This window comes from Lagenorhynchus albirostris, chromosome 1 (genome assembly GCF_949774975.1).
Source record: "Lagenorhynchus albirostris chromosome 1, mLagAlb1.1, whole genome shotgun sequence".
NCBI classification, from domain to species: domain Eukaryota; kingdom Metazoa; phylum Chordata; class Mammalia; order Artiodactyla; family Delphinidae; genus Lagenorhynchus; species Lagenorhynchus albirostris.
Window position 1 is genome coordinate 26,460,765 of NC_083095.1, and position 24,242 is coordinate 26,485,006.

The 24,242-nt window shown below is 43.2% G+C and overlaps 1 pseudogene; it reads left to right on the forward strand.

Annotated features, from left to right (window-relative positions):
• Positions 1-8,578: 8,578 nt before the first annotated feature.
• Positions 8,579-9,013, forward strand: LOC132529607 (small ribosomal subunit protein uS10-like; annotated as a pseudogene).
• Positions 9,014-24,242: the final 15,229 nt, after the last annotated feature.

Below are 24,242 nucleotides of genomic sequence, written 5' to 3' on the forward strand. Positions count from 1 at the left end.
TTGGATTGAGGTAATCTTCCTGCCCTAGCTGCCCAAAATCCAATACCTGCCCAAAATCCTGCTCAAATCCAATACCACAAATCTGGTATTGGATAAAATTTCCTGGCACAGAATAGAAGAGGACAAAGCAATAGAAACAGATCCACAGATGAGCCAGATATGAACATTATTAGACATAGGTTTTAAAATAAATGTGATGAAAGTGTTCAAGAAAATAACTGACAAAACACTGGAGTCTCTATCACTGAAAAATATAATGTCAAATTAAGAAGTCAATACATGGATGTAACAGCATAATGGACAAAGATGAAGAGACGATTGCTTTGCTAGAAAATAGGTCAGTAGAAAAAAAGTCAGACTGAAGCACAAAGAGAAAATGTGAAAAAAAAAAAAAAGCAAACAGGCATGAGTTAGGGTAAGAGTTCTAAAATATGTGGATTTGTAGTCCCAGAATTTGAGAAGAGAGAATTAGTGGAAGCAATATATGAAGGCCTAATAAAGGCCTAGAATTTTCAAAATTGATGAATGATATCAAACCAAAGAAGCAGTACAAACCCCAAGGAGGATATATACAAAGGAAATCACACCCAAGCACATCCTAGTCAAACTTCTGAAAACTGAAAACAAAGAGAAAATCTTACAAGCTGCCATAGTGAAGATACATCACAGTCAAAGGAGCAACAATAAGTCTGACAGATAACTTCTTAATATAAATGATAGAAGCCAGAAGACAAGGAATGGCATCTTTAAAGTGCTTAAAGTTTTCGGAGTACAGGTCTTTTGTCTCCTAGGTAGTTTAACTCCTAGGTATTTTATTCTTTTTGATACAGTGTAAATGGGATTGTTTCTTGAATTTCTCTTTCTGATCTTTTGTTGTTAGTGTGTAGAAATGCAACAGATTTCTGCGTGTTAATTTTGTAACCTGCAACTTTACCAAATTCACTGATGAGCTCTAGTAGTTTTCTGGTAGCATCTTTAGGATTTTCTATGTATAGTATCATTTCATCTGCAAACAGTGACAGTTTTACTTCTTCTTTTCCAATTTGGATTCATTTTATTTCTCTTTTTTCCCCTGATTGCCGTGGCTAGGACTTCCAAAACTACGTTGAATAAAAGTGGCAAGAGTGGACATCCTTGTCTTGTTCCTGATCTTAGAGGAAATGCTTTCAGCTTTTCACCATTGAGTATGATGTTAGCTGTAGGTTTGTCGTATATGGCCTTTATTATGTTAAGGTATGTTCCTTCTATGCCATTCTGGAGAGTTTTTATCATAAATCGATGCTTAATTTTGTCAAAAGCTTTTTCTGCATCTATTGAGATGATCATAAGGTTTTTATTCTTCAGTTTGTTGATATAGTGTATCACACTAATTTGCAGATATTGAAAAATCCTTGCATCCCTGGGATAAACCCCACTTGATCATGGTGTATGATCATTTTAATGTGCTGTTGGATTTGGATTGCTAGTATTTTGTTGAGGATTTTTGCATCTATGTTCATCAGTGATATTGGCCTGCAATTTTCTTTTTTAGTGGTATCTTTGTCTGGTTTTGATATCAGGCTGATGGTGGCCTCATAGAATGAGTTTGGGAGTTTTCCTTCTTCTGCAATTTTTTGGAACAGTTTCAGAGGATAGGTGTTAGCTCTTCTCTAAATGTTTGATAGAATTCACTTGTGAAGCCATCAGGTCCTGGACTTTTGTTTGTTGGGAGTTTTTAAATCACAGTTTCAATTTCAGTGCTTGTGGTTGGTTGGTTCATATTTTCTATTTCTTCCTGGTTCACTCTTAAGAGACTGTACCTTTCTAAGAATTCATCCATTTCTTCCAGGCTGACCATTTTATTGGCTTACAGTTGCTTGTAGTAGTCTCTTATGATCCTTTGTATTTCTGTGGTGTCAGTTGTAAGTTCTTTTTCATTTCTAATTTTATTGATATGAGCCCTCTCCCTTTTTTTCTTGATGAGTCTGGCTAAAGGATTATCAGTTTTGTTTATCTTTTCAAAGAACCAGCTTTTAGTTTCATTAATCTTTGCTATTGCTTTCTTTGTCTCTATTTCATTTATTTCTGCTCTGATCTTTATGATTTCTTTCTCTCTACTAACTTTAGGTTTTGTTTGTTCTTCTTTCTCTAGTTGCTTTAGCTGTAAGGTTAGGTTGCTTATTTGAGACTTTTCTTGTTTCCTGAGGTAAGATCATATTGCTATAAACTTCCATCTTAGAACTGCTTTTGCTGCATCCTGTAAGTTTTGGATCATCGTGCTTTCATTTTCACTTGTCTCTGGGTATTTTTTGATCTCCTCTTTTGATTTCTTCAGCAATCCATTGGTTTTTTAGTAGCATGTTGTTTAGCTTCCACTTGTTTGTGTTTTTTATAGTTTTTTTCTTGTAGTTTATTTCTAATTAGAGCAGAAATTATTAAATAGAAAATAAAGGTATATAAGATAAAAATCAACAAAGCCAAAAATTGGTTCTCAGAAAAGACTAGTAGACTGAAAAACCCTTAACAAGAATCACACAAAAAAATTAATAAGAAGAAGAATGAGAAGGGGAACACAATTACAGATTCTACAGACTTTTAAAAGATTAAAGAATAACAACTTTGTGCTGATATAATGGAAAATTTAAATGAAAAGGACAAATTCCTTTAAAATTAAAACTTAAAACTGACACAAGAAAAAAATGGAAAATCTGAATAGTTCTCTTTATATATTAAAAGAATTTAAATTTGTAATTTCTAGGCCTAGATGGCTTCATTTGTAAATGCTTCCAAAGATTTAAGGAAGAAATAAAAAAGGAAAAGAAATATAAGGTGTAAGAACTGGAAATGAGGAAATAAATTTGTCACTATTTGCAGGTAACATGATTGTCTATGTAGAAAATACAAAAATGATACAGATAAACTATTAGAATAAGTGAATTTAGCAAGGTCTCTGGATACACGACCAATATCAAAAGTCAATTTTATCTTTATATACTAGAAGCAAACAATTAGAAAATGTACTTTAAATAGATGTCATTTACAATAGCATTTAAAAAATCACATACCTTAAATACAACGAAAGATGTGCGAAATTTTTTTACATAGAAAATTACAAAGTTATTGAGAGAAAGTGAAATCCAAATAAATGGAGGGATATGCAATATTCATGAATTGTAAAAAGGGTAACTGTTCATTAATTGATGTATATATTCTGTATAATCCCAATTAGATCCCAAGCAGTTTTTTAAGAAATTGATAAGCTGATTCTAAAATTTATATGAAAATGCAAAGTAAAAAAACAAAACAAACAGACAAACAAAAAACCCAATGTTGAAGTAGGAAAACAAAATTTGAGGACTTATAAGAAGATACCAAGAATTTTTACAAAGTTCCACTAATTAAGATAGTATGCACAGTTCTAAGTAACACATGGGTCAAAGAAGAAATCTCAAGAGAAACTGTAAAATATTTTGAATGAAATGAAAATGAATACACAATTTATCAAAATTTGTGGGATGCAGTGAAAGCAGTGCTTAGGAAACTTATAGTAGTGGGGAAATTTATCTAAGCTTCCAACTTAGGAAACTAGAAAAGAATAAGAAATTAAGTCCAAAGAAGAAGAACGAAAGAAACAATAAAAGTTTGGGCAGAAATCAATGAAATTGAAAACAGAAAATTGATAGGGAAAATCAATGAAACCAAAAGCTGGTTCTTTGAAAAGATCAATAAAATCAATAAGCCTCTAACCAGCTAACTAAGAAAAAAAGAAAGAGGTCACAAATTACTAATATCAGAAATGAAAAAGAGTACATCACTACAGATCCAATGGACATTAAAAGGTTAATTAAGGAATACTATAAACAACTCTATACTCACAAATTTGATAACCTAGATGAAATGGACCAATTCTTTGAGAGACACAATCTGCTAAAACTTACACAAGAAGAAACAGACAATCTGAATAAGCCTATACTACTAAAGAAAATTAATCAATAATTAATAACTTTCTAAAACATAAAGCACCAGGTCCAGGTAAATTACAGTGAATTCTACCTAACATTTATGGAAAAAATTATACCAATTCTCTACAATCTCTTTCAGAAGACAGAAGAAAAGGGAATATATCCTAACTCATTCTATGAGGCCAGCATTACCCTAATATCAAAACCAAATAACAACCTTATAAGAAAAGACAGTACAGTATTAGTACAAAGACAGAAAACTAGACCAATGGAACAGAATAGAGAAACAGACTCACACAAGGGTTACTTGATTTATGACAATGATGTAACTTAAATGAAGTAGGAAACGGTTGCCTTTTCAATATATGGAACTGGGTCACTTGGATATCCATTCACAGAAGCCATTTCCAGATTGAATAACTAAATGTGAAAGTTAAAATAATAAAGCTCTTTCAAGAAAACAGGGAAATATCTTTATAACCTTGGAATAGGTAAAGATGTCTTAAACAGGTTGTAGAAAGCACTAACCATAAAGGAAAATATTGATAAGTTGGATTGTATTAAAATTAAGAGCTCTGTTCAAGAAAAGACACCATTAAGAGAGCATAAAGTGTCACACTGGTCAGAATGGCCATCATCAAAAAGTCCACAAATAATAAATGCTGGAAAAGGTGTGGAGAAAAGGGAACCCTCCTACACTGTTGGTGTAGGGAATGTAAACTGGTGTAGCCACTGTGGAAAACAGTATGGAGGGTTCTTAAAAAACTAAAGATGGAGTTACCTACCATATGATCCATCCTGGGCATGTATCTGGAAAAGACAAAAACTCTAATTCGAAAAGATACATGCACCCCAATGTTTATAGCAGCACTATTTACAATAAGCAAGACATGGAAGCAACCTAAATCTTTATCAACAGATGAATGGATAAAGAAGATGTGGTACATATATATACCATGGAATATTATTCAGTCATAAGAAGAATGAAATAATGCCATTTGTAGCAGCATGCGTGGATTAAGAGTTTATCATACAAAGTAAAGTAAGTCAAACAGAGAAAGACAAATATCATATGATATCACTTATATGTGGAATCTAAAAAAGTAATACAAATGAACTTATTTACAAAACAGAAATAGACTCACAGACATAGAAAACAAAATTATGGTTACCAAAGGGGAAACAAAGGTGGGCGTGGGGGGGGATAAATTAGCAGCTTGGGATTAACAGATACACACTAGCATATATAAAATAGATAAACAACAAGGATTTGCTGTATAGCACAGGGAACTATATTCAATATCTTGTAATAACCTATAATGGAAAAGAATCTGAAAAAGAATATATATATATATATGTATATATATGTATGTACAACTGAATCAGTTTGCTGTACACCTGAAACTAATACAACATTGTAAAACAACTATACTTCAATAAAAAGAGCATAAAGTCAATTGTAGATTAGAAGAATCTACTTTCAATACCCATATCTGACAAAGAGACCTGTATCCAGACTATACAAAGAATTCATACAAATCAGTAAAAGGTAAACAACTTTATTTTATAATTTTATTTATTTTTGGCTGCGTTGGATCTTCGTTGCGGTGCACGGGCTTCTCATTGCAGTGGCTTCTCTTGCGGAGCACAGGCTCTAGGCGCGTGAGCTTCAGTAGATGCAGCACGTGGGCTCAGTAGTTGTGGCTCGCGGGCCCTAGAGTGCAGGCTCAGTAGTTGTGGCTCGCGGGCCCTAGAGTGCAGGCTCAGTAGTTGTGGCTCGCGGGCCCTAGAGTGCAGGCTCAGTAGTTGTGGCACACGGGCTTAGTTGCTCCGCAGAGGAATCTTCCTGGACCAGGCATCAAACCCGTGTCCTTGCATTGGCAGGCGGATTCTTAACCACTGCGCCACCAGGGAAGTCCCAACAACTGAACTTTAAAATGACTTAAACAGGCACTTCACACACACAAAAATACCCAAATGGCCAGTAAGCATTATCAAAGGTGCTCAGTATCAGTTGTGACCAGGAAATATAAATTAATTGCAATGAGATACTACTCCACACCTGCTAGAATGGCTAAAATTAAAATTCATCAAGCTGTACACATGATTTGTACATTTTCTGTATGTAGCTTTCCAAAACATTAACTTCAAAAATAGCACATAATATTTTTGATTTGTGTTATTTTTATCAATGTTATATAATATAATAAAATGTACCTATTTAAAGAATATAGTTTGAAGAGTCTAGACCAGGGGTCAGCAAACTATGGCCCTTGAGCCAAATCCAGCCACATTCATTTGTTTACGTATTATTTATGTCTGCTGTCATGCTACAGTGATAAAATTGAGTAGTTGTAACAAGCACCATATGGTCCTCAAAGCTTAAAATATTTATTATCTGACCCTTGATAGAAGAAAGTTTGCTGACCTCTAACCACCATCACAATCAAGACATAGAATATTTCCATCATCCCCCAAAAGCTCTTTCCTGCCTCTTTGCCTGCCCCACCCCTGGTCCCAGACAACCACTGATCTGCTATCTGATACTCTAGATTCATTTTGCCTTTCCTAGAATTTCATGTAAATGGAATCACAGTGTACTTTTCTGTGTCTGACTAAATTTATTTCTCATAATCTTTCTAAGATGCATCCATGTTGTTGAATGTGTCTGTAGTCTCGTCCTTTCTATTGCAGGTTAGTATTCCTTTACTGATATACCATAATTTATCTATTCACTGGTTGACGGACATTTGGGGTTGTTTCTGATTTTTAACTTTTACAGATTAAAGCTGCTATGAGCATTCATGTTCAAGTCTTTGCTTGGACATATGTTTTCATTTATCTTGGGTAAATAACTAAAAGTTGAATTCTCAGTTATGTAGTAAATCTATGTTTAACTTTATAAGAAACCAGCAAACAATTTTCCACAGTGGTTGAACATTTTGCATTCCCACCAGAAATGTATGCAGGTCCAACTCGTCCTCCTTCTCATTAGCACTTGGCATTGGCAGTCTTTTCCATTTTAGCCATTGTAATGATCATGAGATAGTACTTTGTGGTTTTAATTTGTATTTTCCTGGTAATTGGTGATATTATGCATCTTTTGTGTGCTTATTGGCCATTTGTATGTCTTCTTTTGTCTGTTTGAATCTTTTGCCCATTTTTAAATTGGGTTGTCTTATTACTGAACTATAAGACTTTATGTATTCTTGATATAAGTCCTGCGTGTGTGTTTTCTCAGTGGTGTCTGTATTAGTTTCCTATTGATGCTGTAACTAGTTATCACAAACTTAGTGGCTAAAAAGCACACAGATTTATTGTTTTCTAGTTCTGGAGGTCAATTTCACCTCCTTTGATGGCTAAAATCAAGGTGCTGGCAGGGCAGCACTCTTCTTGGAGGTTCGAGAGGAGAGTTGATTTACGTGTCTTTTCTAGTTTCTAGAGGCTGACTATTTGGCTGGTGGCCCTGCATCATTGCAACCTCTGCTTTCATCATCACATCTCCTCTCTGTCTCTGACCCTCCTGCCTCCCTCTTAAAAGGGTCTTTGTGATTATATTAGGCCCACTGGATAGCTCAGGAACATATCCCTAGCTCAAGATTCGTAATTTAATCACATCTGTAAAGTCTCTATTACTGTGTAAGGTAACATATTCACAGGTTCCAAGATTAGGACATGGACATTTTGGGGAGGCCAATATTCAATCTACCACTGTGTCTTTCAATAAACACAAGTTTTCGTCTGTATTAGGGTTCTCCAGAGAAACTGAACCTGTGGGAGATATATCTATATATTTATGGAAAGAGATTTATTACAAGGAATTGGCTCATGGGATTATGGAAGCTGACAAGTCCTACGATCTGCAGAGTTGGCAAGCTAGAGACCCAGGAAGAGCTGATGTTTCATTTCAAGTCTGAAGGCAGGAAAAAGTCATTGTCCCAGCTCAAAGGCAGGAAAGCAGGAGGAATCCTTTCTTACTCAAGAGAGAGTCAGCTTTTTTGTTCTATTCAGGCCTTCAACTGATTGGATGAGGCCCACCAACATTAGGGAGGGTAATCTACTTCACTCAATCTGTTGATTTAAATGTTAATCGCATCCAAAAATATCCTCATAGAAACATGGAGAATACTGGTTGACCAAATATCTGGGCATCCCATGGCTCAGCCAGGTTGACACGTAAAATTAGCCATCACAAAGCTAGAGCCCATTTTGAATAAATTTCTGTATGTGGTGTGAGGTAAGAAGAACTGAGGTTTTTGTTTTGTTTTGTTTTTTCCAAATGGATATCCAGCCATTCCAGCACCATCTGTTGAAAATATTATCCTTTCCGCATTGAAAACCTTGGCACCTATGTAGAAAAGCAACTAAATGGGTCTACATTTGAACTCTCCATTCGGTTTCATTCATCAATACGCCTATCCTTATGCCAATATTTACTGCTGTAGCTTTTAAGTCTTAAAATCTGGTAGTATAGCTCTTCCAACTTTTTTCTTTTTTAAAACATATTTTGGTTTATTATGAGGCCTTTGCATTTCCATATAAATTTTAGAATATGTGTGTCAATTTCTATTTTTAAAAAGCCTGCTGGCTCTTGGAGGAAGATGCGGTCCCTGCAGCGGAGCCTCGGGCCACCGGCTCCTGCTCCTGACTCACCGCTGTTCGCTCTGGCCGAGGAACAAGTCGGTCAGGAAGCCGCGCCGCAGCCATGGCTTTTAAAGATACCGGAAAGACTCCCGTGGAGGCCGAGGTGGCGATTCACGGCATTAGAATCACCCCCACCAGCCGCAGCGTGCAGTCTTTGGAGAAGGTATGTGCTGACCTGATCAGAAGTGCGAAGGAAAAGAATCTCAGAATGAAAGGGCCGGTTCCGATGCCTACCAAGACTCCGAGAATATTCTCAGACTACAAGGAAAACTCCTTGTGGTGAAGGTTCTAAGACTTGGGATCGTTTCCAGATGAGGATCCACAAGCGACTCATCGACCTGCACAGTGCTTCTGAGATTGTCAAGCATATCCCTTCCGTCAGTACTGAGCCAGGAGTTGAGGCTGAAGTCACCATTGCAGACGCTTAAATCAACGTTTTTCATAAATTGATAATCAGTTGTTAAAAAAAAAAAGCCTACTGGTATTTTGATTGGGATTTCATTAAATCTATAGATCGATTTGGGGAATATTGGCATCTTTAATAGTTCTTTTTTAAAGTAATATTCTAACTGTTAATAATCTGAGGGTCCTCATTGTTGATGCTATTCGTAACAAATGATAATAAAAAGAAAAATAGCTCTAATTTACTGAACTCAGCCTTGTACAGGTACTCTCTCTATATAATTTCACTTAATAATCCCAACAATCTTATGAGATAGGTATTATTATCCCCGTTTTTAAAAATTTATAGATGAGGAATGATTCTGAGAGGTGATATAATTTGCCTGAGGTTACAGTGTTAGCAAACAGCAGAGTTAGGATCTGAACCTATGGCTTCCTGACTCCAAAAATCCATCCCTTGTCTTCAAAAACACTATGGCTGTTTTATATTATATCTCTCGATCCCTACCTCCTCCTGTCCTGATTTCACTCCCACCTAACTGACTCCTTAGTTAACATTTATTAAGCACCTACCATGGGTGCCTGGTGCTGGGCTAGGCGATTTATGCCCAGTAGCTCATTAACTCCCTCAAAGAGACACATTCGGACGGATCTATGGGCGCTTGTGTGTATATACATGCCTCTTCCACAGAAGTCTCCCGTGACTGGAGTGAGGTTCTGCCCACCATCAACTGTGCCATAAAGGCAGGAAGCAGCTGAAGGGGGGCTCCTAGGCCTGGCTGCCTCCCCACAGCAAGCCCCAGGCCTCTGGGTTTCAGGAGCCTCTTGCGTAGCTGCCCTGTCTAGTTGCTCACTGCAGAAGGGCTTGCAGATTTCCACCTGCAGGTGAATGATTTGGTCCTTTTCTCTAACTCTCAATAAATAAGCAAACTTGCACAAACCAGCCAAGACGAATCACAGAGGACCCATCTCTAAGTGTGGGAAACCAGCGCTGCTATTTTTAGGTAACCCACTTGCTCTGCTACCTCACCTCTCTGTGGATAGATTCCTTCTGCTCGCACACGGCTCGCTCCGAGGAAGCAGGTTTCCTGGACACTATTTCATTCCCGGCCACTCTGATGTATCTCCCTACCCCATCCGTCAGCCTCCCCATGCCCAGGCCCTCAGGGCTGGATCTGCCTTTCAAAGGCCTAAGAGGGAGAACAGCAGTACCTGAACTCCAGTCACCGTCCATAGCAGTAGCAACTCCTCTGTACAAAGTCCCCACTCTTTCAATGTTAAGAGGGAACTTGCATGCACACAGGGTAAAATGGCATCTTGGGGGCACTGTCATCTTTGTGCCATACTTAGTTAGCAGAGAATACTTAGACACCCCAGTTCTGGTGTCTGGTGCAATAGTAAAAATTAGGGAAACATCTAGAGGCAGGCCAGATGTGAGCCAAACAGAGTCCTTCAGGCATTTACTCCCTCATTCAGCAAACATTCATGGAACACTCATTACAAGGTCCCTGGTACAATATTAAGTTCAGGGAACGCAAAGGTGAACATGACACAGTCTTTGGCCTCAAGAAAGTTGCTATCTAGTGCACAGGCTACAAAGAGCTACTTTAATAGCAGGAGGAGATTACAGGAAAGAAAGAAAGAAACAACAGGGCAGAACAGGACTCACCAGGCAGGAGGTTCACCCAGAGAGCAGAGGGATATCCTGTGGTCCAACTCTGCTCACAGGGAAAGGGTGGAGGGTGGAGGATGGACCGGCCCAGGAGAGGGCATGGCCATGAGCTACTTTGCACCACAGCTTACGGCCCCATCTGCAGTGAGAGATTGTAAGCAAATAGGCAAACTCCACACGTGCACAATGTAGATGACTTGATGGTGCTGCCAGTGGAATGGGTTGGCCAACCTTCCTATTTGGTTCTCTAAAATTGGGAACTAAATGATGGCCTCAGACCTTGGGAAACATGGTGGTGCCCCTCCTGCAGGATATTTAAAGTTCCTGCATGTGACATACTGAAGAATATGCCTTGAGAACTTTAGGGCAGAAGTGGGGAACTCAGGCAGACAAAAGAAGACAATATATTTGTTGACTGTGCATTATCCACTGAGCAGTGATTAAGGGTAGGCAGGGCTGGAATCAGGACCACCTTGGGTGCAAAATTCAGTTTCACTACTTCTTACTTGCTGTGTGACTATGGGCAAGTTATTTAACCTCTCTGAGCCCCAATTTCCTTATGTATAAAAAGGGGCTAAAATACCTTCTCCCTAGTTATGAGAAACAATGAGGCAAATGAATGTTAATCTCCCATTCTCTGTGCCCCCCCACGCCCCTATCTCATACTTGTTGAACAAATGAACGAATGAAGTGCTACCGATACTTCAAAAAGCACCCATTGTCATTATTATCATCATTCAAATTCCCACCCAGGGCTTCCCTACTGTGCATGTTTTCGGAGCTTTTGCAGAAAGCCAGGCAATACAAGCACAAGTGTAGCTCTCCGCCAAGGGCTGTCCGCTACTCAGAACATGGCTGTCTTCTGTCATCTCCCCTTTGGGCTTTGGACCCAGGTCTCCTTCCTAATTCCAGCCAACAGTTTTGCACAATGAGCAGAGAAGATCCTGGCCTGCACCTCTCTCTCTGTCTCTGTTCCTATACCCTCCTCCTCCCTCCTTTATTTTGGCCCAGGAACATGTCAACAGCAGTGGGAAGTAACCTAATTAGTAGTTAGTTGATAGACTGCCCACCCTCACGTCCCACTGGCAATCCAGCAGCCTGTTTCTGCAGACAGGAAAATATTTCCTTGCTAATTAATCTGAGCACAGGGATTTGAGTTTGGACCAAGGCAGGGAAATCCATCTCCACGAGTCTTGTTCAATTGCATCTGTTTCTCCAGCAACCATTTCCTTCCCTGCGACTCCCCCTGCTCCAGCCCAGCCCTCTCCCATTTCATCTTCTACCTTTATTAAGGCTGGTTACCCTGATGACTTTCCTGCCTGCCCCCCGTGGCCCCTCTCATGAAGAGGCTGCTTGCTCTGAGGACTTGCTTTGGGTTGATTTTCCTCCAGCACCGGGTGCTGCCCAAGGATAGGAGAGATCATGACCCTCAGCTCGGGGTGGATGGGACTCCAACGGCCCCGTCTGTTCTGCTCCCAGGCCCCACCAGAATAGCACGCACCTCACTGCAGTGCCCCCTGCCCCCGCAATCCACACTGCCAAACAAATACAGACATCTACTGTCATTTTTAAATAAGGCTCAACTTCTGTCTCTGGGCCCTGCCCTGGTCCTCTGCAGAATTGTCTATTTGCATCCGAAGTGGTTCCTAAGAAAGGGTAACCATACACATCATTTCACATATGTTTCCTCCCTAGTCTCTTCTGCTCCTGTCCTGTTATGTCTCTAGGACACACGCTGGACACAGGCAGTGGGAGGGGGACACACGCTGGACACAGGCAGTGGGAGGGGGACTTGGGTGTGGATGGGAGTCCATGAAGGGAAGAAGGGCCTTTCACAACACAGTGGTGATGAGCTCATTTCTGTCGGATGAGCTTGGGCTCCAATGCGAGTGAGGTAAAAGCCGGATTGTTTTCCTGTTGAAGACAAGTCCTGCTAGCCTGCTAGTCACCTTAAGGTCCCACTGGGGAATGATTCACCTTCAAACTCACTCCCAGCGTTGTTGGCAGGTTTTGGTTCCTCATGGGCTGTTGATCAGAGGCTGCCCTCCGCTCCCTGAAGCTTCTCCATACAGGAGCTCACTACCTGGCAGCTTGCTTCCCCAGAGCAAGTGACCTGAGAAAAGCTAGGAAGAGAGAGACTGGGCAAGACAGTTGTCACAGTCTTCTGGAACCTAATCTCTAAAGTGTCATCCCATCACTTTTGTCATACTCTGTTCACTAGAAGCAAGCCACTAGGTCCAGCCTGCCCCAAGGGCAGAGGATGACACATGGGTGTGAATGCCAGAGGTAGAGACCAGTGAGGGCATCTTAGAGGCCGCCCACCACATTAGCCATGTGACTTTGGCAAATTATCTAACCTCCCAGGTCCTCAGTTTCCTTATCTGTAAAATGAGAATGTTACTAACTAATAGCACATAGTTTATGGTGATATTATATTGATTAAATGCGGGTAAAGTACTTAAAATATGCTAATATGTGTCCAATACACATGAGCAGTTAGAAGGATCAGAGGACAGGAGAAATAGCAGAAGGTGGTTCTGAAATCCTAGCATGCACCCATCAAACCAAGCACCTGCCTGCTTTCTGCAGCTGCAGTTGCCAGTCCAGTACTACAGAGGGGGAGGGGAGGAGGAGGCTGCAGGCCAACGTGTTAGCAGGATGAGGATGCCAAGGGAGGGGAAAGGAACTTGGCAAACAGGGCCAATCCTTGAGCCCAGGTCTTTGTCTCCTAGAGGGAGACAAAGGTTTATCTCCTCTGCGGCACCTACATATATTGGGCTTTTCCTACATACAAGGAACTGTGCAAAGCACCCTGCATGCATCATTTCACTTAATCTTCATAACACCCCTGTGAAGTAGGTACTGTTACTACCCTCAATGTACAGATTGTGTACACTCCTACAGGGAGGATTGTAAATTGGGGATTTAGAGATTGAAAATTGAAGCTCAGAGAAGCTAAGAAACTTGCCTGGGGTCACACAGCTCCAAAGTGGCAGAGTGAGGAGTCAGAATCAAGGTCTGTCTGATTCAGTATCCACTGGGCTAGCAGACAGGGACCAGGCAGAGAACAAAGAGCATACTCATAGCATCACCATTCTTTCATACTTTGAATCCCATTCCATGGCCTCCCCTGATCTGCACAAGCTGTTATGCAGCCTCCCCTCCCCCACCCCTGCAACCCAAATGTGGCTCTTAATAGGGTCCTGCTCCAGACTGCCCAACTCAGCCTGCTTGGCCCTGCACACCACCAATCTCAGCATCATTCTTAGACCCTATCCTGCTCCTTTAGATTTCTCAGCTGGTCCAACCTGATTCCACGTGCTTCCCAAAGTCACCTTTCTTCTCCACTCTCATATTAGCCTCTTTCTTCAGATTGTGTTCATCTATCTTGAGCTCACAAGCCGCCCTTGCTGACCCCTGATTCTTCCAACATCACTTGGTCGCTCTCTCCCACCAACCACTGCATCCAGACACCTCATCACACAGTCACCATGCCAGGCCAGAGAGATGCCCACTGCCCTGACAAGCGGCCCTCCTGGAAGAGAGGGGAGTTTTCCCTGCTCATCACCAAGACAGAAGAGAAGGCCAAAGCCCCAGAGGAAGGACAAGAGAATGATGAAGCCCGAGGTGTTGATTCAAGGGGAGAGAGTGTGCTCCAGGGGGGCTATAAATTCCCTTCTAATTCCAAATAATTCCGATTACATGGATGAGTAGTTTTCAATCATGAAGATAATCTCAGAGATAGATGGCAGGATAATTGTTCGTAGCGCCGACGTAAATATTGTGTCGTTTCTATTAATCTCCGCGAATCGGCTGTCAGAGGTGTCACTCATTCATCACAACAAATTAAAAATAAAATTTTAAGAGAGAAAATCATGCCTGGGGATAGGGTGGAAGAGGCTGGGGTTACTGCGGGAACTGGGACTAAGAGGGGGAGGTGTAGCCAGCAAGCTGTTGCCAGAAATAAATTTGGCTTACCTATTTAATATATTTATTTATGAAAGCAAATGGTAACGAGGGCTGTAGATCTCTATTAACCTCCCTGTAGGGTGTGCACACACGTGAGCCTATGCGTGGTGTGTATATGCATGGGGGGCTGCCCTGCTAACATTGCCTGGAGGTGAGCCAGATCCTCAGACCCACCTGGACGGAGCGCGTACATCCCAGAGGCAGGTCACCTGCGTTCCGCACACCCCAGCCTCACTCAGCCAACAAGGGGTGGGGGGGCAGGGGGTGGATCTGGGCAGTGAGACCCCCATTCATAGCAAAGATCAGCCTTTGAGAGAAGCAGTAATCAGACCCAAGCTGGCGTTCCCGAAACTGGCTGGCGATTTTCCGTAACACTGTTGTCTTGCAGGGTTACTCAGGCACCTGGGAGCATACATTCAGAGTAAAGACTCTTTAGAGAGATACCTGAGAGGTAAGAATACAAGCTCATTCCTTTGTCTCTCTCCTATTTAAATTCCTCAAGGTATGGGGTCCCTCCAGGAGAAGTTACACATTTCCCAGAACCCTCACCCCTACACCATACCTAACCATCCACAGTGGCAGATGTACTGAGACATCACTGGAGTTTAGCCCCTGCAATGAAGCAAATTCTCCAGCATCACAGGGGGACAATCAGCTCTATTCTTGGCATATGTATCCGTTTATATCAGTCGTACACTTGTATACACTTCCAAAATAAATTTGAGAATACCTACCAAAATGCACACGACGCCAGCGTGTAAAGTCCAAGGGAGCAAGTCCATTGGCCCCAACGCTGAGCCTACTGTCTGGCACACAAAGTGCATTCAGTCCACCTGTTTGTTGAACGAGTGAGTGAGTGGATCAATGGATGGAAATCAGAGTGAAATTAAAATAAGGTGGCATCGTAAAGTCAGGAATAAATTTAGTGCCCAGAAATATACACCAGAACGTTCCACACAACTTCTTGAGCTGGACAGAAGATGTGGAGTTAAGTTTCCTAGAGGCAAAGCAAAGGAGGAAGGTTCCTTCATTACAGCATTCACAATGTTCGTAAGATGGTGTTCCTGGGCTGTTCGACAAAAGCACACTAAGGTCTGGGGGAGGGCACCTTGCCATAAAGAAATAGCAAGCTCCTGTAGGTCTTTTCTCTTGGTTTCATGGGTTTCCTCAGAGAGGACTCTGCCACTCTCCAGTTTGGGTTATATAATAAATCTGACTGCTTGAGATCTGGGAGCCGGATGGGGAAGGGCTAGAGGGAGTTAACCCTCGGTGTGCAGACTTACACTTAATGCTCCTGCTGTCTACTGGGGACCCTGGCTCAGTTTCTCTAGAAAATAAACCTCTCTTCTTTTGCTGGAGTGGGATAGAAAAATCAGTTGTCCATGTGTGGAGGAGGGTAGGGGGTGGTCTAAAGGCTACTTTTACAAATTTAAACCAGTCCCTCTGTTTTTGGTACCATCTGTCCCCCCACTTTCCAAATACTACCTGGCGCCTCTGACACCTAAGCCTTTCTGGGATTGGGCTTAGCCTGCCTCCGGGCTCCTCTCTCACCTCACCCTACCTCCACCCTGTCCTGACTAAGGCTTCAGCTTTCCTGGAAGTGGCCGGTACCCACTTGTTTATTCGTTTTCCAACTTCCAAAATTTAATTGCTGTCATCTCCTTCTCGTTCTCTTTATCCTCATGGGTTCATGCCTTTCGAAAATCCATTTACTATACTTTTAGCTGGGTTTGGGGAAGGAATGGTAATAAATGCATGTGTTTCCATCTGCTCTACTTAATCTCAACAGCCTTCTTATAACAAATAAGCTTGTGTTTTTCCTACAACCAATGTGGCAGAGACAAGGCCGTGGGTTCACCAGCCTGTTTTCTCTTCAGGGGCACTCAGGGAGATGACATTTTCCAGAACCCCTTTTAGTTTGGGATCATGTAGCTGAATTTTCAGGGAAGAGAATGTAAGTATCAATGAATTCTGCTCACTGGTTCCCTTCCGCTCAGCTGCTTCATCCTCAAGAACGAGAGAAAAGAAATCAGAGACAGCTGAGGAGTCAGGTGGAAGCAGCTTAGGTTCCTGAGTCTCTTTGGGAGAGGACCACCTGACCCACATCAGACTGCAAGGTGAACAAAAAGTCAACTTTTGTTGTGTTAAACCCCTGAGGATTCAGGGTTTATGTGTTGTTGCATCATGGCCTGGAATATCCTGACTAATACAATGGCTTTTTATAGTACAAAACTATAGTAAGAGCATTAGCTACTCTTATAGTAAAAAACTTTTTTTCAGTAAAAACCAGTGGCATACTCCCAAGAGGTGGTTGCACAGGGGAGCCAAAGCCATGCAGTTGAAGTAGCCATACGGTTCTTGGGTAGCTCTGGCTTGACCCAGGGTTGCAGTCTGGAGTATCTGGAGAAACGACTACACTGTAAGCGCTCTAAACAGTCTCCATGTGAATTACATTTTGAAATCAAAAAATTTTTTTAATTTATTTATTTTATTTTTGGCTGTGTTGGGTCTTTGTTGTTGCGCATGGTCTTTTCTCTAGTTGCGGCGAGCAGGGGCTACTCTTTGTTGCAGTGTGCAGGCTTCTCATTGCGATGGCTTCTCTTGTTGCAGAGCACAGGCCCTAGGTGCGCGGGCTTCAGTAGTTGCAACATGCTGGCTCAGTAGTGTGGCTTGCGGCTCTAGAGCGCAGGCTCAGTAGTTGTGGCGCACAGGCTTAGTTGCTCCGCGGCATGTGGGATCTTCCCAGACCAGGGCTCGAACCCATGTTGCCTGCATTGGCAGGTGGATTCTTAAACACTGTGCCACCAGGGAAGCCCCTGAAATCAAAATTTTTTTTTCTTGAGTCAAATCTTTAAAGTTATATTCCTTATCAAGAATTTATAATGCAGATATTGTGTTTCCAGTGAAATGCTGAAACATATGCTTTGGGAGGTGGGATTAACATTCTCTTATGAAAATGAAGTTGCTAACCAGTACTCAGGCCTGAAGAGGAGGACAGCTTTGGAGCCCCTGAAAAATAGCAGACTAAGGGGATCCATCAAACAGGGCCAAAGAGTTCCCCAAATAACAGTTCTAAAAGTACTCCAAGGGACTTCCCTGGTGGCGCAGTGGTTAAGAATCCACCTGCCAATGCAGGGGACATGGGTTCGAGCCCTGGTCCAGGAAGATCCCACATGCCGCGGAGCAACTAAGTCCGTGTGCCACAACTACTGAGCCTGCGCTCTAGAGCCCGCGAGCCGCAACTACTGAAGCCCGCATGCCTAGAGCCTGTGCTCCGCAACAAGAGAAGCCACCACAATGAGAAGCCCACGCACCACAACAAAGAGTAGCCCCCACTCGCCGCAACTAGAGAAAGCCTGCACGCAGCAACAAAGACCCAATGCAGCCAAAAATAAATAAATAAATAAAAAATAATAAAATTACTCCAAGACCTGCACAAAGAAGGTAGAAGCCCCAAGGTGGATGGTCAGAGTGGAATCTATGTTTTATCTGACTGTTGGTTATTTTCTCTTCCTCTGGTAAGAATCTCTTAATTTCCCTTTGAGGGACCTCCCCTCCTTCTCTTACCATCAACGTGTGTTTCGTGGGGCTGACCTCGCCTACCTAAGGTCATGTGACCCCAGTCTGGCCAATCAGCATGCTGCATTCTCCAGGCCACAGTGACTGGTTCAGGAGGCACAGGAGATCTAGGTACAATGAAGGAGAGTAAACCCTGGGGATTTTGCTGAAACTATTGGGGAAGAATTGTTGTTTCCCTGGGGTTGTTAAGCTGAATGAACATGAGCCTGGGGTTGCTGCAAACTCTGCTGTCACCATGAGAGGGACAAGTTTCCTGGGAATAAATCTAACCCAGAGGAAAGCCAGGCTTTAGAGGGAGCAGAATTGACTTCACTTGAGATCCGAGATCCAGACAAACTCAAATCCCACTCTGTCTTTGGATCTGGGGTCTATGTTTCCTTTCTTTCCTGGACAGTCTGTGTTGTGTTTCCACACTTGCAATGAGAAGGGTTTTGACTCATAGAAAGATCTTTCTGCCCACCTGTTGCTCACAGTAAACTGCAAAGGCATTCCTGGATTCATAAATAGGAATGAAGAGCTGGAATAGGAAGGCACGCTAGTCACCAACTGGATTTCCTTCGCTTTCACTTTGGTATAATCCACTCTCCTTGCTGTCAATATTGATATAAGACCTGCACCCCCATTATGCTTTTGGCTGGTGTGAGTTTTGGTTTTTTTTTTAAACCAGTCTCCCTGGCATTCAGAGAAACATTCAGGAATGTATATGGAGGCAGACCATTTTAAAAAATCTATCTAGTACAGGGAGAGCCCTCAAACACTATAATTTCACTGCTACCCATGATTCTTGGTATCTCTCCATATATCTTTATAAACCAAATCATTTTAAAAAAATGGAGTGGTAGCAAAAGCTGCTATCATTTATTGAATGCTCATTTTAAATCAGGCCCCTTGGCTTTCACAGCGAGCCTGTTGGGTCGGTATCATTATCTCCATTTGACAGATGGGGGTACTCAGTAGTAAAGTAGCTTCTCAGGGTCTGTCAGCTAGTGAGTGACATAATTAGGATTTCTGAAACTGCTTCACTGAGGTACAATTTACACGCCATGAACTTACCCACTTTAAGTGCACAATCTAATGACTTCTGGTAAGTTTACAAAGCTGTGCAATCCTCACTACTTAGCTTTAGAACATTTCCACCTCCTTAAAAAGATCACCTTTGTCCCCATTTGCAGTTACTCCCTGTTCACGCCCCACCCCCTGTCTCCAGCCCCAGGCAACCACCCATCTTCTTTCTGTATCCAGACATTTGCCTTTTCTGGACTTTTGTTATAAATGAAATCATACAACTTAGGAGCTTTTGCATCTGGCTTCTGTCGTGTAGCTGATGCTCTCAGGTTCATCCATGTCGTAGCACGTGTCAGCACGCTACCCCTGTGTACCGCTAATTGTAGTCCACCATATAGATGCGTCAGATTCTATTCATCCATTCTTCAGTTGATGGACATTTGGATTGTTTCCACTGTTTGGCTATTACGAATAATGCTGCTGTGGACATTTGCATACATGTCTTTGTGTGGACAGGTGTTTTCATTTCTCTAGGAATGGAATTGCTGGATCATATTTCGGATTTGAGTTCCAAGTGCGTCTGACTCCAAAGCTTTAACTCACTACGCTATACTCACTCTGTTTCTCTTCCCTTAAAATCAGTCTCTGGCAGCCCACACCCTTACCCAGGACATTCCTTTCCTTTCATCGCCGAGACCCTACAGCCGGAGCAATTCTTTCCACCAGGTGAGACACTGAGAAGGCATACTCTGATGGTGGGTCCATGGAAGAAAACAGCCCTCTTCAAAGGCACAGGCAGAGAGAAGTGTTGCAGCTGAGGGGCCCGTGACCCCCACTCCCTTCATTCTCGAGGGCAGGGGCTGCATCACACTCGTGGGGTGTTTCAGCACAGCTGCATGTGTCCTCTGGCCACATCTGCCCCCCATCGCTGGTCAACAGGCCGTGTGACGCCTGGCTCCTCTCTCCACCTTGCTCCCTCCATGCTTTCCAAACTGAAGTGACGCTTGGAGGCTGTGTGTGTATGTGTTGAGGGTGGGGTGGGGGAGGGACGAATGGAGGGCTGACAGACACCTGCTGTCAAGGGCTGTCAAAACAACGCTGCCCATAGGCAGTGCTCCCTGGGTCAGGTTCAGGACTAACAGTGCTGCTTTCTGCACACGGTGACCAGCTCTCAATGGAGTCTTTGATGAGCAGCCCAGCATTTGTCATCGTGTTGTCTGGCTGCGGGGAGGACCCAGGGACTGTAGGCACTGGGGTGGGAGGTGGGTGAGAGAAAATAGCAGGGATGCTTTGGGGGTGGGGGAGCTATGGAAGAGAATGGTTTGTCTTCCCCACCATACTGTAAGCCTCCTGAGGGCAGGGCCTGCTTGCCAAACCCATGGGGACCGCATGGTACCTGACACAGAGCAGGTGCTTCGTAAATATTTGTGGGATGAAGGAATGGGTGAGGTGTTTGGATACCTTCAGTGAGGCAGGTTTGAGGAAGTTCAACAGAGGAGGTGGTTACTAGCCAAATAATCACGGCCGCGCTCCGGTTAGTTGGGGATGTCCTAGCCTCGGGATAGGGTGGCTCTTCAGAACACACAAAACATGGGAAGTAGGGGTGGAGGGATCAGCCACTTCTGCTCACAGACCCCCCCAAGGTGACAGGAGTGCAGCCTGGGCCACCAACGAACCCTGGCCTCTGCGGCTCTGCCAGGGCTGTTTGCATAGAGAAAGGGGCCTCGTGGCTTGAGTACCTAGCAGCGCTCACCTGTCCTCCCTCCTCCCTCTTCTCCTTTCCTTGACAAGCAGCTGCTGGACCCTCTGCATAGGCGCAGCCACACTGTGGCAGGAGGAGGCTCCGTGCCCTCTCGTGCCATCAGGAAAGATCTGCCTTGAGAACCTGAGGGCTGAGGGCAGCTAGGACATGTTAAAGACCATGAAGAGTCATCAAAACGCAGAGGTGACAAGGGTCTCTTACCGTGTGGCTGATGTGGCAGTTTTGAATATCCTTCCCTCCCACTGATTCCAGATCTCAGATGTGTGGCAATGTTCTAGGACTTCCTTTAAAACTTCTAGCCATACACGAGTCCATCTGAATAAGACCATACAGCAATTTAGATGGCCTCTCTGAGCCTCAGTTTCTTCATATGTAAATGGGAATAATAATACCTACCACACTCAGCTGTGGTGAGGGTTAAACGAGTTGACAGAGCTGAAGTGCCAGGAATGATGCCCAGCTAATATCAGCACCTTCTTCTCCTGCCCTGCAAGGCTGGCTTTCCTTCTTTAGGAACTGAGAGCCCACTGCTCACCCTACACTTATCCCCAACCCTACCAGATCGTCACCCCACCATAGAATGTATAATGCATTCTTCTTGGTGTCTGTATCCCTCCAAAAACTTAGTCTTGAGTCCTTCTGGAATCTTCCCCCATGGTTAGTATCAGGTGACAATGTGGCTTGCAACGGCAATGCTTGTGACTCCTTGATGCTAAAGCTATAAATCAAAACCTCAACTCTCCCCAAGAGCATCCTCCCGTCAGCCTTGATCACCACCATGTTTGTTACTTTTTTCACAGTTTCTCAGGCACATTTCACTCTGCCATGCTAACAGTCAATAATGTGAGGAATAAATCCTCTGGAAGTTGGCAGGCAGCTCTCCCAGAACTAAAATCGTATCTCTTCAGGTGATTCTGCATTTTTAAAACAACAATGAATGAGTGTTTCTCCAAATACCAAAGTGGAAAAGACTGAGGCATTGTGCCCTGTTCTGTCTGAGGGTCTTTGTCACTCCATTAATTTAAGAGAAGACTTGACTTAACAGGCTCCTGCATTTTTAAGGCTTGGTTTACCAAGTGACGAGGACTCCTGGCAATAAATCTGAACGTCTTCCATTCCTCAGAACTGACCTAAATATGGGATTCATCATTTCGTTGGCTGTCCAGCATATAATCCCCCTTCCTGTTACCATCCCAATATGGGAAATCCCCACTAGATGTGTTCTTGGGAAAGAGGCATCATCATAATGGGGAACTGTCCATGTGGTGACATCTTGGGGGTAGGGAGGGCCTGCCCATCATTAAGGAAGCTCAATCCTGACTCTTTTGGCCCATCCCCAAAGGTGGGCAAGAACATGAGTTCAAATTGGCCAATTGGACACTCTCTTCCTGGAGTGATTCAAGGATGTGGGACAGTTGGAGGCCATATTTACCTCAGCAGTCACTGCAGGGCATGGACCAGCCAGTTCCTGCTCAGGTGGCCTTGGCTTTTGTTCCTGCTGCACAGTCCTTAAAAACAGCCCCCTGCCCTTGGTCCCTGACATTCCCAAGCCTGGCTCTCCTGTCTCCTCACAAGTTTGTGAGCCCCTGATATCCCTTTAGAAAATTTCCTTTTACCCGTAAGAGAGCCAGAGCCAATTCTGTTGCTTGCAACCAAGAATCCTGTCTGATACAATTTGCATTATAATAGCTACCATTTATTTAGCACCTTCTGAACGTGGAATATTGTTCACCGTGTGGTTTGACTACGGCCGTCTTTGTATGAATTACAAGACACCACCTCTGGGCGGGAAAACTTGAAAAGTTTCTCCCTCTGTCAGACAAATTACCAAAGATGCCCCTTCCTCCATGGTGACACGGAGACACAGGGCTCGGCAGCAGAGCAGGCACTGGTCCCTTTGGGCTTGAGCAACCTGCATGGTCATACTTGGCAGCCTTGATGTAACTCCTATAACTACTCCTCAAGATAGTTGTTTTCAACAGTTTCTAGGAAACCAAGGCTCAGAGACATTAGGTAATTGCTCTTTCCACTCAGCTAATAAGTGGCAGAGCCAGGAGACAGACCAAATCTGCCTGAATCCAAAGCTTGCCAATTATACAACATCCCCTGCCTGCAGCAAGAGAAGTGGACACGTGGAGACGGACCTAACCGTTGGAGTTAGAGAACTAAGAATGGACAGGAAATGAAGCCAAGGGAAACGATTTTAGGGTAAGAACCAGCCCTTCTACTCAGCAGCAACCTGCTGAGCAATGTCCACAAGCATTCGTTTAGGGCTGTCTGCTCAGCATCACCGGAGTGGGGACGGGACATAAATACGCTGCATGCACTGACGCTTATCAGAAAAGACAGCAAAGCCATGAGTGGGTGAGATTCCATCTCCCCACTGCTTCTCTTTCTACTAGAAGCCAGAGTAAAGGTACATAAAGTACAACTTCCCTCTGACCCAGCACTTCCGCACCTAGGTATTTTCCCAAAAGAAATGAAAACACATATCTCTAAAAAGATTTTGACACAAATATGCATAGCACTTTGTTCATAAAAACCCCAAACCAGAAACAACCCAAATGTTCGCCAACTAAAACTGGATAAACAAATTATGGTATACCCATACAACGGAATTCCGTTCGGCAATAAAAAGGGACAAACTGCTGATACACGCAACAAATTGAATCGCATACGTGTGAGGTGAGTGACAGCAGCCAGACGTGAAAGGTTCCACAGTGCGTGATTCCAGGTAACTGAAATCCAAGACCAGACAAAACTAACCAATGGTGATAGAAGTCAGAACATCAGTTTTCTATGGTGGGGTGGGGGCAGGGGAATAAGAGAACTTTCTGGAATGGTGGAAATGTTCTATATCATCCAGTTTCCTAGGTGTACACATTGTCATAATCCGTGGAGCTGAGCTTGCGATCTGCTCATTTTATCATATGTAAATTATACTTGAATTGTCTTTTCAAATGTCAGTTAAAAAGAAAAAAAGAACAGAGGTCAGAAGCTGTTCTTCTCTGGGGCTTAGAATGCCACGTATCTCCCCTCCCCTACAGGTGTGGCCATCCTACAGGTGACACCTGGCAGGCACCCCACCCCCACCTGCTCTCCACCCCCAGGCAGGTCCACTTATTCTCAGCCTCCAGCCTTATCACTCCTTCCCCCAGCTGGTGATGGAATTATCTCCACAGGCTTCTAGCTGGGAAGAAAGGCACTAAAGAAACCTCTCAACATCTGAAGGAACTCCTCGGCTTTGGTTACAGCGGTCCTGTTTAAG